This window comes from Zalophus californianus, chromosome 6 (genome assembly GCF_009762305.2).
Source record: "Zalophus californianus isolate mZalCal1 chromosome 6, mZalCal1.pri.v2, whole genome shotgun sequence".
Taxonomy (NCBI): Eukaryota; Metazoa; Chordata; class Mammalia; order Carnivora; family Otariidae; genus Zalophus; species Zalophus californianus.
Window position 1 is genome coordinate 109936690 of NC_045600.1, and position 17089 is coordinate 109953778.

Here is a 17089-nt window from a genome sequence, read left to right on the forward strand (position 1 = left end):
TTGGGTGGAGGGCAGCTGCTGCGGGGCCCGCGAGCAAACCTAGAGCCTACTGGCGAGCAGAAGCCCAGGTTCAAGAGGGGGCACTAAATGTACCACGGTCAGGTGACCGCCAGGTGACAGCCAACACTAACGCACAGCACCTGCCTCCCATCCCTGCTTTGGCCACCCGGCCACACACTGGCATTCCAAGAAATCTTCCTTTGCGGGCCGATGTGTATAATTTTAATTTCCTATGAAAAGCCATCAATCTTATACCTGACTTCTGACCACTATGTTCTTCAACTTTTTGTTGTGGTTAATGTTTTTGAGGAAATTCACACAACAAATAATTAACCATTTTCAGTGTGCAATTCAGTGGTAGTTAGTGCCCTCAGGATGTTGTGTGGCCACCAGCTCTCTTGACTTTCACGACTTTTCAGCGCCCTGTAAAAACACCCCATCCCCACCAAATAATCATTCCCCATTCCCGCCCCCTCCTCCGACCCCCTGGTAGCCCCTAATCTGCTTTCTGTCTCTCTAGATCTGTCTACTCCAGGTGGGTCTGCAAAAGAAAGCATATGTCGCGCGGCCTTTTGAGTCCGGCTTCTCATCCCGAGCGTAATGTTTCCGAGGCTCGCCCGCTCCCGGCACGTACTTTATTCCTTTTTACGGTTAAATCATATTGCATTGCATTTGTCCTCGGATGGGCATACAGATTATTTCGCCATTTTTAAACATGCAGAAATATGGGAAGAATAACATAATGAGCACCCATCTCCCCGCTCCCCAGATTCTGCAGCTGGGCCAGGACCTGGGGGTGAGACCAGTGGTCTGCTTCAGCATGCAGGGAAGGAGACGCCAGTCCCGGGCTGGGCAGGTGCAGGGTGGCCCCTCCGAGTGCTGCCTCCCTCAGTGAAGACCTGTTATGGTGCACAGGATACTTGTCTCCTCGTTGTTCTGCTCCCACCTGCTCCGAGGACATTGGACACAGTGACAAATCCACTCCCCTCTCCCCCGCCGCTGCAGTGACATGAAGCTGTGCCTCTAGTCCATAGTCACCCTTCCCAATGGCCCCAAACATGTCTTCCATCCTTTTTGTTTGTTGGCTCTTTGGTTTGTTTTCAGAAGGATCTTAGGAAGTTTCCCACACGACACGTGGGTATCAGGTCTCCTCACGCGAAAATGGCCTTGGCTTTCCCCCACCCCATAACATCAGCCTTTTGGAGAGACTTTTAGAAAGGCCCACACCGTGGATTTGCCTGGTTTTATCTTGTTGTCAAGATATCTTGCTGTCCCCTGTAAATCCTGTGCACAGGCAGTTGAGGTCTTAAAAGGCTAAAGTCTTTGGCAAGAACACTCCATGGGTGATGCTGTGTTCCTCACATCACCTTACATCAGGAGGCCTGGGTTCCTGGCCAGGTGGTTGTCCTGTTACTTAATGATGCTAAGGATGGTCAACTGGGATAAACTCAATGACCACCAAATCTCTCAAATGTACATTCCCCGTTTTAGTTAGAACGTAGTCTGGGGGGAGATGCTTGGTCGCTGTGCAGATACCCTATCCACCAACACTCACTGGTTTTAGCACTTACTGATGGTCCCGGCCCAAATCAAGAATTACACTGGGGGTTGCAAATGGCGACTTTCTAACTTTATCATTGCTTCTACATTGCTCAGCGGGCACTCTCCTGTGAAGAAGGGCTTCTTTCCCTCTCCCCCTATCTGTTAATAACAATAGCCTTTTACTGATGCTCAGCAATCCCAAGTTTAGCCAGAGGGGTCTCTTCAAGTCGGCTTCTGCATCTTTTTGACGTGACCCCACTAGGCACATCCTTGCTTCTTAGAACAATAAAATGTCCCAGACTTACTTGTACGTTCCTCACAGCTGGAATCAGCCATTTCTCCACAAAGGTTGAGTTGGTGGGTAATGGTCTTAGAAAGCAGGATCTGGACAGCGGGTGATCAGTCTCATTGCTCCTGCTTCTAGATTCTTTCAGTGGACAGAGGCTGGGGAAAAAAGAAAATCAATTCACAATGTTGTCAACTTAAATTGAACATTTTCTGGGCGCCTGGGTGGCTCGGTCAGTTAAGAGGCCAACTCTTGATTTCAGCTCAGGTCATGATCTCAGGGTTGTGGGATCAAGCTCTGCGCCGGGCTCCATACTCAGTGGGGAGTTTGCTTGAGATTTTCTCTCTCCCTCTCCCTCTGCCCCTCCCCACCTCTAAAAAAAAACCTGAACATTCTGGATGGTTCTTCTTCACTCTTTTTGTTTTTTGTTGTTAATATGTGATTTTTTTTCTCTTATGCAGAAAATCTTGGCTTCTAATAGCATTAATATATGTCCTTGCTTTATGTTGCAATATGCATAGTAACTATAAGCTACTAAACAAAGCTTAAGATTTCTTTGTGGCTGTTGTTGTCCTTGGAATATATTCTACCACAGATACAGGGTCAGCGTAGGTTTTTCAAGTTATTTGAAACCGCTGTCTTTGCTGTATGGCTAGGTTCTCAACTTAATTTGCAGTTTAGGTTCATCTGTTTATGTTTGTGCACAGTCTAGGCGGTTTCTCTTTTATTTTTTCTTTAATTTAACTTTTTTGAACATATAAATCACGGACATGGTTAAAAACACGTAACTATATTAAAAATCCTATTTGGAGAAGTTTTACTCCCATGCCAACACTCTCCACCCTGTTCCCATGCTCCTCCACTAATTTCTGGTTTATTCTTCTTGTGTCTATATACGTGAGTACACACATGTATGTGTGTGTGCATACATACATATTGCTGTTCCCTCTTCTTTCCTGCAGAATTTGTGTTAAGGGTATAGATGGGAACCCAGAGTCCTGGGAGAGGAAACGATTTTAAAGGAGACAACTTTGCTTCTGAAGCTCACTCCCTGCTACTGTGTAGCATGCCCTGGTCACATAGGTGCTCTGAGTCTCTCATCTTCCTCATCTGGGAAATGGGATAATTGCTACCTTATATGGTTTGGGCTAGGATGAAGGTCTTTCTCGTATCACTTAAAAAAAATTAAATTCTAGGTAGTTGAACTGTGAGTGTTCACAGGTATTCTTACATGTGTGCTGGGCATGAGGGAGGGGGAGGGGGATTCCCTTCTCTGAAGCTTAATGATGTGGGCTAACCCAGAACCCTGGAACCCTGGGAGCCAGATGTGTTTTGAAAATCAGAAGTTTTGTAGCTTTGGGCACCTGGGTGGCTCAGTTGGTTAAGCGACTGCCTTCGGCTCAGGTCATGATCCTGGAGTCCCAGGATCGAGTCCTGCGTCGGGCTCCCTGCTCAGCGGGGAGCCTGCTTCTCCCTCTGACCCTCCCCCTCTCATGCTTTCTCTCTATCTCATTCTCTCTCTCAAATAAATAAAAAATCTTTTTTTAAAAAAAGAAGTTTTTTGGCTTTAGTAGGTGCTTGTGTACAAAATTTGTCTGCTGCATAGTACTCCTAGCGGAGTCTGGGACAGGGCGTTAGAGTCGAACACCGTATTTCTGCAGCAAAACGCATAAATGCTCACACTGGATATGAAGACTGCATAGCCACAGGTTGGTTTAAGTCAGATTCTCCTCCTAAATGAGTCTGTACTGAACTGACAAAATCAGCTTGTGGTGTTGGAGATCTTTCTGGGTTTTGAAACTGTGGCTAAGGGACCGAATCGCAAGATGACCCCTAATGAAGTCTTACCTTTTTAAAAACCATTTCGGACAATATAACGTCAGCATGGTGTGTCTGCGTCTCCGTCTGGTTCTGTCTTCTCATGGTTGAGCACACAGTGGACACAATCGAGTTGAGGGATTGCCGGCACCCCCGAGGCCAGCCTTGGTCACGCTAAGTAGTTTCCATGTTTGGCACAACTGTATCAAGATTTGGACATCTGTTGTTCCCACGCCAGGTTTTGCATTTATCCATTTTCTACTCACTTCTAGGAAACCGTATAGGACAAAATGCTACGGCATAGTCACATGCATGAACACACCACGGGGAGTGGACTGAGCGGAAGTGTGGCTGAAATGGCATTCTCTCGCATCCAGGCTCAGATCTGCATCAGATCTCCAGTCAAGGCGGGGCAATCCAAAGTCAGCAAGTGAATGTCAGCCCCAGGTCATCCAGGACTAATGCACACGATTTCATAGCGCCAGTTCTCGTGGGAGTCTGGGGTTCGAATCTATGCTGCCAGGTGCGATGAGGGAACCCCCAAGCTGGAAAAGTAAAGTGGTCGTCCCAGGTTGGTGGTGCCCCCTGGTGGCTGGAAGAAGCAAACACAAACCCTCTCTAGAGGCAATCTGGTTTATCAAAGAGAAACTATAAAAAAACACACTCCAGGGGCGCTTGGGTGGTTCAGCTGGTTAAGCAACTGCCTTCGGTTCAGGTCATGATCCCGGAGTCGTGGGATCGAGGCCCACATCGGGCTTCCGGCTCAGCGGGGGACCTGCTTCTCCCTCTGACCCTCTCCCCTCTCATGCTACCTCTCTCTCTCTCTCTCAAATAAATAAATAAAATCTTAAAAACACACACACACACACACTCAAAGCAATGAGTCACCATGAGCAAGAGTCAGCAGAGACAACAAGCAACAGATTTCAAACACGGTTTCTCAACCTCAGAGCTACTGACACGTTGCCAGGTAAGTCTTTACTGTGGGGGCTGTCTGTGCATGCTTAGCAGCATGCCTGACCTCTACCCACTGGATGCCGGTGGTGTTGCCTGTGAGTGTGTGCGTGCCCATGCGCACACGCACACGCACCAGTTTCGACAACCAAAAATGTCTCCAGACGTTTCCAAATGTCCCCAGAGGGAAGAATTGCCCCCACTTGAAAAGCACTGACTTAGATCCTCAAAGATTTCAAATATTAAAATAATGAGATAAGTCATAATCTATGTATGAAAGGCTTAAAGACTTGAAAGATGGAATGGAGGAAAATGATCAAGGAATAAGAAACTATCAAAAATTATAGGGAGATGTTTATAAAGACTTAAATAGAACATGTGCAGATGAAAAAATTAAATTAAAATTTCCATGATTGTGTTAGATGCAGATAAAGAATGAATGAATTAGAAGAGAGATTTGAAGAAATTACTCCAACTAATTAGAAGAGCCAAAAAAAAAAAAAAATGAAAACAGACAAGGACATACATGATAGAGAGGTTAAGATATAACCAACTGAGGCACCAGAAGGAAAGAGTAAAGAGAATGAGAGAGAAGTAATATTTGCAGAGATAATACCAGAGACTTTTCCAGATCCATATATGCAAGAAGTCCCAAAGATACCAAACAGGATGGAAGTGCAAGTTGTTGTGAGTTGGATGTAGAAAAGCTGAGGACAGAACCTCAAAGGATCATCACCAAAATGGGGACACCAGTGTAACCCAGGAGTCCACAGGAAGGCCATGCCTGCATCAGTGGAAAGGGATGTGGGATTCCTGCAAAGGGAGCGATTCCTGTGTTCACCTGACCTGAGCTCTGCCTTGAAGGATGTTGAAGGATGTCCCTCCAATGTTGTATCAAGACACCTTGATCTGAGCCCTTTATTTTATAGGACAACCTAGGAGATTAACTGGAGGTGGGATGTGGAAGTGCAGGGAGGAAATGGGATGTTGTTCTAAGTGGGGGGAAGAACATGAACAAAGGTTTGGAGGCAAGACTGAAGGCTTCATGGGCAAAGAACAAAAGGAAGTTTTATTTGATAGGGATGGGAAACATTTAAGAGAGCAATTACAAACCTGATTGGATGGACAAGGTGAGCCCAACCTGGGGAATTCCCCTGAGAGATAAGTAGGTATGTTTGTACTTGAAACTTTGGGACAGAGGTTGGCGAGCTACATCCTGTGGGCCAGATCTGGCCCACTGCCTGTTTTGATAAATAAAGTTTTATTGGAACACAGCCACACTCATTCACTTACATATCATCTATGGCTATTTCTGCACCACAACAGCAAAGATGAGTAGTTATGAGAAACACCTTATTGCTCGCAAAGCGTGAAGTATTTATTTTCTGACCCTTGGCAGAAAAAGTTTGTCGACCCCTGATCTCGGCAGAGGCAGCCAGCCGTGAGGCCTTTCAGCCAATGACCAGGATGAAGAGGGTAAACCCGGAAGTGGCTGAAGGATGGTGTGTGTTGTAAGAGGAGGAGAAATGTGCCAGACCTTTGTTAATGTCCTACTGTATACCATCCCTCCATGCGCATTACCATTATTACTTTTCATAACCACCCTGCTGAGAAGTTGTGACTTTTTTTTTTTTCCAAGATGAGGGAGGAAAATGGGCTCCAGAGACGTTGAGTAGTGTATCCAAGGTCAGCCAGTATTTCAGGCTGAGTTGAGATCTCATTTCAAGTTGGTTCGACTCCAGAGCCAACGTTCTTCCCACCACACCTCACTGCCTCTCAAGGCACTGAAGATGGGCCCGGGCCAATGAGTTGGCTACTGGGTGACAGCCAGCATAGTCCCGATCAGAGAGGTGGTAAGTGTTTCCCTCCTCTCTTGAAAACAGATCCAGGGACCCACTCTGACCTGGAGGGAGGGACCTCTGGCCCACAGTTCCTCCAACGTTTGCTCCCAACTTGTCCAAACATTGACGCCACCCTGTTCCCCTCCACGCCATGCCTCTGGAGCCCCTGGCGTGGCCAAAAACACCTATCATACATCTTCCTTCTGGTATCGTCTCACAGCCCGATGCTAAAGGCAGTTGGGTGATATGATACCATCTCCATATCTCTGAAAACACACACACACACACACACACACACACACACACACACACACCACGAGGGTTGGCAGCCCTACACAGTGCCACCCACAAGAGATGACCCAGTTGATTTGCAGTGAAATTGCAACACCGCCTCTGCTCCTGCCCCAGCCGGATCCCAGGGCCTGGAGCAGAGCCCACTGGGACTTGATTCCACCCCCAGCCTGTCTCCTGTTCCTCCCGTGACTAATTTGGATCCTCATCTGACAGCTACCATGACCACTCTGCCCAGATAGGGCCGAACAGACCTGCTTCTCGGTTTTGCGGTCAAACTGGTTCTTGAAACTTCCCCAGAGTCCCAGCATTGTTTAGTCTGTCTGTGGGGAAGTGTAACTGGCTGCCCCTTGGGGTTGAGCTGGTTGAGGATTCGAGAAACCCAAAGAAAGAGATCAGGAGAGTGTGGATTCTACTTGAGGCCTTGGCTACCAAAATTGGTGTGTGATGCAATGGGAAGTGTCCCCCGCCCCCATTGGACCCCAATGGGTGAGTCTGTTCCTTGCCAGCTCTCCATGGGCCCAGATGCCATGCCACATAACCTCTGACCCTCAATGTGCCTATGAGGAAATGGATGCCAACAGAAGCAGACAACGTCCCCGGAGCAGATGGGAGGAACCCTGTGACCCCAGGCCTACTGAGAGCTGCCAATATGGGCAACTGCTATGCCCTCCTACTCTCCTGCCTTGGGAAACAGTCAGCTACAGGGGACATGACCCACACCTCCTCGTTTGCTACGTTGCCCAACTGTCCCAGATGCGGAGGAAGAGAGGGAAGTGAGAGACACTGGCCCGTGCTTGTCCCACCAGCCTTTCTCAGATGCAGCCTGCTGGCTTCTTTGCTGTAGCCAGCGTGAGCTCACATGGGGGGCTGAGAAGGAAAAGGATGGGGGGGCCGGGAGAAGACAAGGTCGACGAGCTTCCATGAGCATCTGTGATGTGCCAAGCTCAGTGCTGGGCCCATACAAACACCATCACATTCATTCCTTACCCAGCACAGTGGGCATTATTGATTAGATCAGTCGTGTGCGTTCCTGAGACATAGAGGACTCCCAATGTCAAGGACCTTGGAGCTGGCTCCTCCTGGATCCTCGCTGTGCTGCCTGTGAACTGCCTGCATGATCCTGGTCTCCTCCTCGAAAACGGAGAGGCTAAAAGATGGTAATGGTTTCATACAGTTGTTACAATAATTAAATGAGATCATCTATATGAAGTACTTAGAATAACGCCTGGCACCCGGCGTGAAATCGGAGTGTAAACTGATGCTGATTTTTTTTTTAATTACCATCCTCATTTTATCATTGATGGAAGTGAGGCTCCGAGAGGGCAGTCACCCGCCCGAGGTCACACGAACGGCGGCACTGGGGTCCACCTCCAGGTCCATCGGATGCCACTGCTCCCCGTTCAGATATTCTGAGGCCCCAGGGGTTGAGACAGAAAGAGAGACTTGGGTGCCTTTGCTCCTCAGGGCAAGGTGACTGCAAAGGGAGTTGCCAGGAGCAGTGACTGTCCCCAAAGAAGGGGGCGAGTCAACCTCACCAGGTCACAGGGTGAGGAACCCTGGGAGAGGCTCCCCGTTCCTCCACACCCCCAGGGCCTGCAGGGAACCCAGGAGGGGAAATGGGGCTCTGGGCGAATGAGTGTGCAGAAAAGGGTCAAAAAGAGGCCTCAGTCTCCCTCCCGGAAGGTGAGGCTGGCAGTGGTGAAAGAGCCCCTGGCAACAGATAAACAGGAAGCTGGCTGCCCAACACCACCACGGGGACAGACACACAGATGCACGACCAGCAGCCACGCCTGCGCGCCGGTGCTGAAGCGTCTTGCACCCGCCCAGCATCAAAGTGCCAGGAACCCCTTTAGGGGCAGCATCCTCCCTCAGCAAGCCCATGCCCGGCCACAAAGAGGGCCAGGCCCCTGACACCCGAGGGAAGGTACCCAGCTTCCTGTTTGTCCAGCTGTGAAATGTGGGGGATCAGATCCACCTCCCAGGGCCACTCTAAGGACTGAGGTTAGATGACAGGGTTGGGTACAGAATGTCCTCCTGTTCTCGGGGGACAAGTGAGTTGTCTGAGCTGCCTGCACTTGAAGTCACTGGCTGCCTCCAGAGGTACCAAGCTCTCCATTACCCGTGGTTAGAGAAGCCAGGGCCACTTGGGGAAGAGGTGGCAAAGCAGACTCAGTCTTTCGTGGGGAGCCCCAGTCTGTAGTCTTTGAAAGTCTCGTGGGCAGGCTGGAGCCTCTGATGCTGCAGGCAGAGACCAAAGCCTTCGTGATCAACAGCGCTACCTGCCTAATGAATGCACTTCTAGGGCGTTCAAGTTCGAAGCCAGTACAATACCGGCAGACAGGGAGGAGAAAAAAATAGGGAGATAGGGTGGGAGCTGGGATCGCTGAGGCCGGCAGACTTCTCCACGAAAAGAGCCTCCTCACTTCCCAGGGAATCCTGAGATCAGCCCGAAAGCCCCAGAAGGCTGGGCTGTGACACATCCAGCCCCCTCCCAAGGCTTGGGGCGCACTGGTGTGGGGAGAGAGCGAGGCTCACACTCACTCCCAGAAGCCTCTTTGGGTTTCAGATTTGTTGCTCTGAAAATCTGTCAGTGGCTCCTAGGGGCACCGAGGCAGCTCTTCGGAAAACAAGCAGACAGCAGTGGAGGGAACCAAAGCCTCAATTATGCTGGGGACTGGAGCCTTTGAAAAGAGATGGTTTTTAATGAAAAGGTGCTGTCGAGAGCTCACCATGTGGAGGGCAGGCTGTCCTCAGATACTTTTCTCCCTGTCCCCTCCCTTCCCACTTAGTGGGGAGCCCCTGCCCAGCCCCGCAGCCCCAGGACCTCAGTGCCTGAGATGAACCCCTGCAGGGGTGGGAAGGAAGGGACCACAGCTCCCAGGTGCACAGGCCAGCTCCCTGAGGGCCCTAGCTGGTTGCCTGGAGTCTGTCCCCTGACCCAGGCTGTGACCCTGGGTGCTGGACATGTTCCTGCTGATGCACCACCTCCCACTCCCGGACTAGATGGTGAAGACAAGGCAATCACAGCGTTTCTCTATAGCACCATTCGCAGTTTGACCAAACGGACGTTTGGCACAGAACTGATCTTTAATGAGGACTTACCCTGACAACTAACTTCTAATTTAACCTTGAAACAATCTTTTGATACGGGTACTATTCTGAGTCCCATTTTACAAATGGGCTATCTGCGGCACAGGGAGCTAGAGTAATTTGGCCACAGTCACGCCCCTAGTAAATGACAGAGCAAGGATTTGAACCGGGCAATCTGGCTGCAGAGCCACCTGTCACACTGTCCTCCTTGTGTAGCTCTCTCCAATGCTGACAGTGTCTTGAGCGGCCTTCCACAAGGCTCACCTGATTCCTGATCCCTGGCCCCACCTTTGACTCCCAGGTGCTTCCAAGCCAGGCCTGCTCAGGCTCCGCCTCCCCCTCTGCAACCCCCTCTCCAGCCCAGCTCTTCGTCTTGGGATCAGGAGCTGCTGCCACCTACAGGCCTCCCGTGCAAAGGCACTTGGGCTCCAACGGGCTCTCTGGGCAGGAGGGTGGCCCGAGGACCTCTCCCACGGTGGCTAAGGGATGGCAGAGGGCTGGAAGATTTGGACCTGGAAAGTTTTGCATCTGGGCTCTTCTGCAATGATGATCCAGACCCCACAGGGGACGAAAGGGGTAGAGGGGGGATTCCAAAGGAAATTGCACACAAGTGGTGGGAGGCATTGAGATGAGCTCCAAGAAAGACCTTACCATCTGGAATGAGTCAGTCTGCGGGTACAGTCCTGCCTGCAGACAGGGATTAATTGAGCTCAGAAAGAATGTTTCCTGTTTCTGTCCTACCTTTCTTTCCTGGCTCACGAAAGACTTTAACGACACCACCCTAATCTAGGCAGAAGAAGTCCATGAAGCCACGAGTATCCCTGTGCTTTAGAGCTAGGATGAACTGTTCTCCGTGTGAAAGGGACAGTCAGCACAGATGGGTGAGCAATCAAGAGAGACCCACCTCTGGGGACAAACAGGTTTAGAATCTGCAGCCAAAATGCTGACTGGGCGGCCAAGCCGGCCGTTGTCTGCCGAGGGACTGAGAGAAAAGGCAAGTCCTACGTCTGGTTTTGTTTCTAGACTTGCCACTGGCTTGCTGAGCCAGCCTCCTTAGCCACGTCCCTGGACTTCAGTTTTACGTACAAGGAGGAAGGGGTAGGAGGGAAAAGAGAAGGGAGGTTAACTTTGCAACTCCTGAGAGGTAGGCACGCTGCAAGGTGCTTTACCTGAAATACCTCCCAAGCCCCCAGGCGGCAAGAATTACAGCCCTATCTTAGAAAGGAGGAAATGGCTCAAGAAGGTAAATGGAACATCACACAGCTAGAATGCCATCACCAGGGGTGCCTGGGTGGCTCAGTGGGTTAAGCGACTGCCTTCGGCTCAGGTCGTGATCCCGGAGTCCCGGGATCGAGTCCCGCATCGGGCTCCCTGCTCCGCGGGAAGCCCGCTTCTCCCTCTCCCACTCCCCCTGCTTGTGTTCCCTCTCTCGCTGTCTCTCTCTCTGTGTCAAATAAATAAATAAAATCTTTAAAAAAATAGAATGCCATAACCAGTGCACTCACCAATGTGATCACAACAATCAACACCTAGGCGGTGTGTGCTGTGTCCTGGATGACATATGGACTTGTTTAAGCCTCACCAAAAACCACTCGTTAGATATTATCATCCCCATTTTACAGACAAGGAAACTGAGCACTTAGTGTAACTCTCACCCAGGGCCATCAGCACCACCATCTTTCCTCCCCACGTCATATTTGTCATGAAGACAGTGGTATAAGGAGCAAAAGCACTGCATGTTCCTGCAGAAGCCAAGTGGCCCCCGGGCCTGCCTTGGCTTCCTTCCTGAAGGGGGTCCTGCTCTGGCAGCAACAGGCCCTTAACCTCTGTTGGTGAGTTGAAAGCCCAGGAGCTCATGCAGTGTATTTTTTTTTTTTTTTCTGTGTCCCCAGAAAGCTAGAGTAGGTGGTTTCTGAGATGCAGAGATGCAAGGAAAATCCTGGGGTAGGGAGCAAAGAATGGGTTTAGCTGGGAATGGGGGATGGCTAAGCAAGCGGAAGTATAGGCAGGGGTTGAATGGTTGAGAATAAGAAGGGTAGAAGGGGGAGGAAGGGACAGACAGACAGAGCCAGAGATGGAGAGAGAAACATACACAGAGAGAGCAACAAGGCAGAGAGACAGCGAGGGGGGAAGCAGAAGCCCAGGATACCAGCGGGCAGGGGCTGGCCTTGGCAAGCCCCAGTGAGTGAGTCCCAGCAGGGGACACACAGGCCAACTGGTCCCCCAGCGACTGGCCCCAGCACACATCCACATGCAGGCTGCTTGCAGAGTCCCTCCTTCTCCTCAAGTACCACGGTGGGGCGGGGGGGGATGCTCAGTACTTTCATGAGCACTCCCCCAGCTGCTCTTCACTTCATCCCAAAGTAAGTGGGTCAGAGATTGGAAACTTAACTCAGAAGAAGCCACTGGTTCAGGGTCACCGGCAAGTTGGTGCCTCATGAAGACCCGGGGGGTGTTGGCTCTTGGAGGTGAGTCAAGGGATGAAGTCCCTAGGCCAGAAGAGGGTGGTGGGCACAGAAGCCTTTTGCACCTGCCTTCCCCACTCCAGCACGGAATTCCACCCCAACAAGATACTGGAGCCAAGGAATCTGCATCTCTCCATTTCTGGTAGTCAGTCCCCATGAGCCTCTCGTCCCCAAAGTCCACTTGGTTCTAGAATGCCCCAGCTCTCGGGGACCTGCTGCTCACCAGCTCCACCATCCCCCAAACCCACTAACCCTGCAGGTCCTGTCTGCTCTGGGAGCAGGGCTGGGGGCTTGGGCCAGGGCCAGGGCCAGGGCGGGGGAGGGGTCGGGGGGCGGAGATCAGGCACTTCTCTGCATCAAATGTGGTCCCATGTGACCTTTTCACAAATAACTCAGCAGGGGATGAATGTATGTAAGGGAACTCACCTGCCACATATAAATGCTGAGACAGAGGCGTGTAGACAGTGCCAGGGGAGGACGAGAGAGGTACCTACTCACTCTGCTGAGCAGGAGCAGGGCTGGAGCCTGGAGGACAAACAGACAGAGGAAGAGCATTCCTGGTGGGGGACCAGGGTACAAAGGCACAAAGGGGAGGGGACACAGGCGGTGCCATGAGGCTAGAGTGTAGGATGCATATGGGGCTGGGGCTCTCCTAGACCCAGTCTTACGGACAAGGCCAGTCTCTGGTCCCATCCACAACCACTCATGGAGTTTGGGCTCAACCCCAGAGGCCATAGGCAGATGCGAGGGTATTCAGGCTCAGAGGGGCACTTTACCATAGCACAAGCCCCAGGATGTGTCTGGGGACAGGTGCTAGGCAAGCCCCTTTTAAGCGATGGGCCCCTGCATGGCCATCCTGCCTGACCGAGCTCCTCCATTCTCATCTCCTCCTGAGGTTTGCTGAAGAAGGAAGGACCCAGCCTCCGCTCCCTCGGACACCATCCCACACCACCTGCCACCCTTCCTGGTTTAACTGAGTCAGGAAATCATGTCGAAAGGAGAGACTTCTAGGGAAGTCATCCTGTAGGAATCAAACATTCTGTGGCTGTGGGAAAACCACTGGCATCCCTATCTCTGACATCAAAAGCCCCTGAGTCCACCAGCTGATTCCTCAGCAGTCCTGAATGTACAGTAAAAACTGGCTCAGTGGGTTTTCCCCGTATCCTCACAGCACACTCCAGGATTTCCTGTGTGTGTTTCTGTGTCATCTAGTGGGATGACATAAGCACCAGCCTCGAAAGCAGTGGGGGTAGATGGGGTTGGCTGGGGAATCTTGATGCCAGCTCTGAATCTAGTTGGGAAGGCCAAACATGTCAGAGCCAAGCTTAGGGAGACAGTTGTTAATCGTGGTGGCTCTCGTAGGGGCTCTGGTACAGGGGCTGCGGACTCACGTCAAGCTAGGCTCTAGGACTTTGTGCAAGGTTTTCCATGAGCTTGCAGTGAGAACTCTTGTCCCGTCAATGTTTCAATGTTTCCACGTGGCCTGGGATGCAGACAGACAGTGTCAGGCTCAAGACGTTGGTTCTGCTTCTCACCCACGGCCCAGGCCCTGAATGTTATCTCTGATCCCCTGGGACTTGGGATCTAAAGGCCTGAGGATCAGGCTGGGCATAGAAGAGACCAGTGGTGGGAGTCAGACACAGGATTTTGAGACTGACTTCTTCCACTTACTCACCGTGTGGCCCTGGAGGGGTAACTTAACCTCTCTGAGCCTTAACCTCTTCCCTCAACCTCATGGCGCGTGAACTAAACAAGGTAATACCTGGACAGTCCTAAGCTCAGCAGTGATGGGCCCCCCAGCAGAGCTGAGTAAACTTTGGCTACAATTATAAGCTGTTATAAAGCACTTGGCATGGAATAAATACTCTACAAATAAGCACCATGCAAGTCTAAATAGTTATTAATTATTATGATGACTAATCATCATTATTGTTGATGATAAACGTGAGAACTGCTACCCAAACACCAGCTCCCCCACTCAATCTGTCTGCAGATAGTTATCACTCCTCAACCACGAAGAATATTCTGGGACCCAGAAAGATTGCCGGCCCCAAGCTGGCAAACAGGGAGCTCTGTCCTCCCCTCAACCCTCTGAGCGGCACTTCATGGGCTGTCACCCCGACAGGTGACATTCACCCAAACACATCCCATCTGGCTAGTTAGGCTGCTTTCAGTCTACCTTGGATGGGCTCCTCTGCCTCTGGGTGTTAAAAATTTTGGATATCACCTAAACAAGAATACCCCTTGGCAATTCCTTGAGCCCTGGCTCATGGGCAACAGGCAGACCTGAGGGTAGAAAGTGACCTGGGAAAATCCTGGACTAGCTCTGGGAACTCTGCCTCTGGGATGAGGGCAGATAGGTAAGGAGCAGGCTCTGGTGAGCATGTGACTCTCACCACCATCCTGAAAAATGAATTAGAGCAAGGTCTACAGAGGTACCCAGGCCTAGCTCAGCCCCAGCATAGTAGGGGCCCAATAAATACACAGATGGATAGATGGATGGGTAGGTGGATGGATGGATGGATGGATGGATGGATGGATGGACGGACGGATGGGTGAATGGATGCATGCATGCATGCATGCCTAGATAGATGGAAGGGAGGATATTAATCATGCCTTTTTATTTTTGGTATCTCGGACACTTTGATACCTGGAGCTTTGCTGACCCTGCAGAGACTGCCCCTCCCAAGGGTAGTCAATTCCTAGAGTGAGTAAACAACTTGCCTGTGAGTATACCTTTCATATGCAAACCAGCCAATCCAAAGCCCTTGTCCCTCTCAACTACCTGCTTCCTCAGACACAGACTCCAGGCCACCACCCACCTTCTCTACTTACCCCAGGGCCAGATACCAGACAACTAGGGACAGTCCCTATGCCCCAGAGCCTACTGCCATTATTTATACTAACTAATCCTAAACCTGCTTATGCTGCCCCACCGGTTCCCGCCCCCAGAAACCACTCCAAAGACTCTGGCCCCGTGTCCCCCTCACTCTCTCTGCCTCCAGGCTGACCCCGGTCCTCCCACAGGTGACCCTGCGTGGTGTGGCATGCATACCGGTTCCCGGGGTTCTCGGGAAGTGTTAAGTAATAAACTCTCTTTTCCCTGGCAATCCTCTCCTGATCTGATGGCCTCACCATACCTGAATAATAATAAAACCTGCATTTTAAAACAGGAATGGAATGAGGGAGGGAAGGAGGGGGAAGACGGAAACAAGGAAGGAGGGAGGAAGGGAAAGAGGTGAGGGAGCAGGGAGAGATGAAATTAATCTGCGTCTCAAATTTTTGTAGGGATGATCTGACCCACACCTTTGCTCCATGCTTTGAAAGAAGCAGCTTCCTCCTAGCAGCTTGTGGATGTGTTGGCGAGAACGTCTCTTCAAAGTATCCTAGGCCAGCGATAAACACAGCATGTGGGGGCAGACCTGGATCTGCATCGTGGCCTTGCTGTTTACTGGCTGTGAGACCTTGGACAAGTGACTTAACCTCTCTTGACTCGCTTCCTCAACCACTACCTATATATACCTACCTTCCAACTTCTTTGATGCCAGAATGAGAAGATGCACGCCTCGCACGGTGGCCAGCTCAGAGCATGCACTCCATAAACAATGAGTCTTACTTGGACATCGCGCCATCCTGCACCCCGAGTGCCATCTGGCAGAAAGACTGTGCTATTAGGTCTAAATGTCTTCCTCCCTCCAAAGCCCCTATTTGGGTCTCTCGGTCTGGGCCTCCCAGAAAGTTGTCTTAACCTCCCAGCATTGGGGACACAGCGGGCAGCACACTTGCCGCCCTGTGTAAAGGAACCAGAAGGCCCTCCGCGTGGGTCCTGTCTCTGACCCCTTCCTGCTGAGATTCTGTTTGGCTTCCCCTGCTGGTTTTAAAGTGAGGAGGGGATGGAGCTTTACACTGGGATAGCATTTCAATTTCCCCATCTCCCCGGTACACCATCACTCAGTAAAAAGAGCTAATTTTAAAATGGCTGCTCTTATGGACGAGATTAATGGATCTTGAAGAGCGGCCAGTATACCAACTGCTCCTGCAGCCATGATGAAAGCTAATAATGTAGAAAATTCTGCCAATTCCTTTAATTCATGAATATTTAAGCCTGTGAAAAATCTGTCAGATTATATCATTTTTTTCTGGTGATTTTCCGCCTAAGTACATTTGTGGCAGCCTGCCAGTTGCTCAAGAAACTTCAGTGGGAGCAAAACCATTTTTGTGGTTGTTGTCACTAGGGGCTGCCGTGTTCTTGCCGAATTTATCCCCCATCCCAGGATGGAGTCAGGTTCGCCGGAGACAGCCAAAGGCAACTCTTGGGATTTTACCTCAGCAAATAGATTCTTCTCCTCACCCAAAGGCTGGCAGCGGGGGTGGGGCCCTTTGAGAGCAAAGCCCGTGGTTTTCAAACTGTGTTCCACGGTACCCAAGGGTTCCCCCGGGGTGGGGGGGTCCCAGGGGATCTCTGGGAGGGGTGTGGGTTGGGAATGCTGAGTGGATGGGGCTGTGACCCTCCCCCCGCCTCCACCAAGCATTTCTGCTTTCCGTATTGAGGTTCCATGTAAAATTGCCTTGGAAAGAAGTGTTGCCCCAAATTTAAAAAAAAATTAAAAAGGGGTGAGTACGGAAAGCACGGCTTAGTCCACTCCCTCCAACAACAGAGAGAGAAACTGAAGCTCCCCAAGGGTAAGGACGTGTCTTTGTCCACGTCACGGAAGACATCGAGGCGGCACCCGAGCCCCAGCCAGGGTCCCCCTTCCAGCGCATTCTGGCCGACCTCTCGACCGCCCAGCACCGCCCGT

General features: G+C 50.9%; 1 long non-coding RNA gene across 1 annotated transcript; it reads right to left on the reverse strand.

Annotated features, from left to right (window-relative positions):
* Positions 1-633: 633 nt before the first annotated feature.
* LOC113908497 lies at positions 634-7898 on the reverse strand. Its single transcript, XR_003515503.2, has 3 exons — positions 7723-7898; positions 3677-4191; positions 634-1986 (listed from the first exon to the last, which is right to left on the reverse strand). It is a non-coding gene; the product is annotated as an uncharacterized LOC113908497 (long non-coding RNA).
* Positions 7899-17089: the final 9191 nt, after the last annotated feature.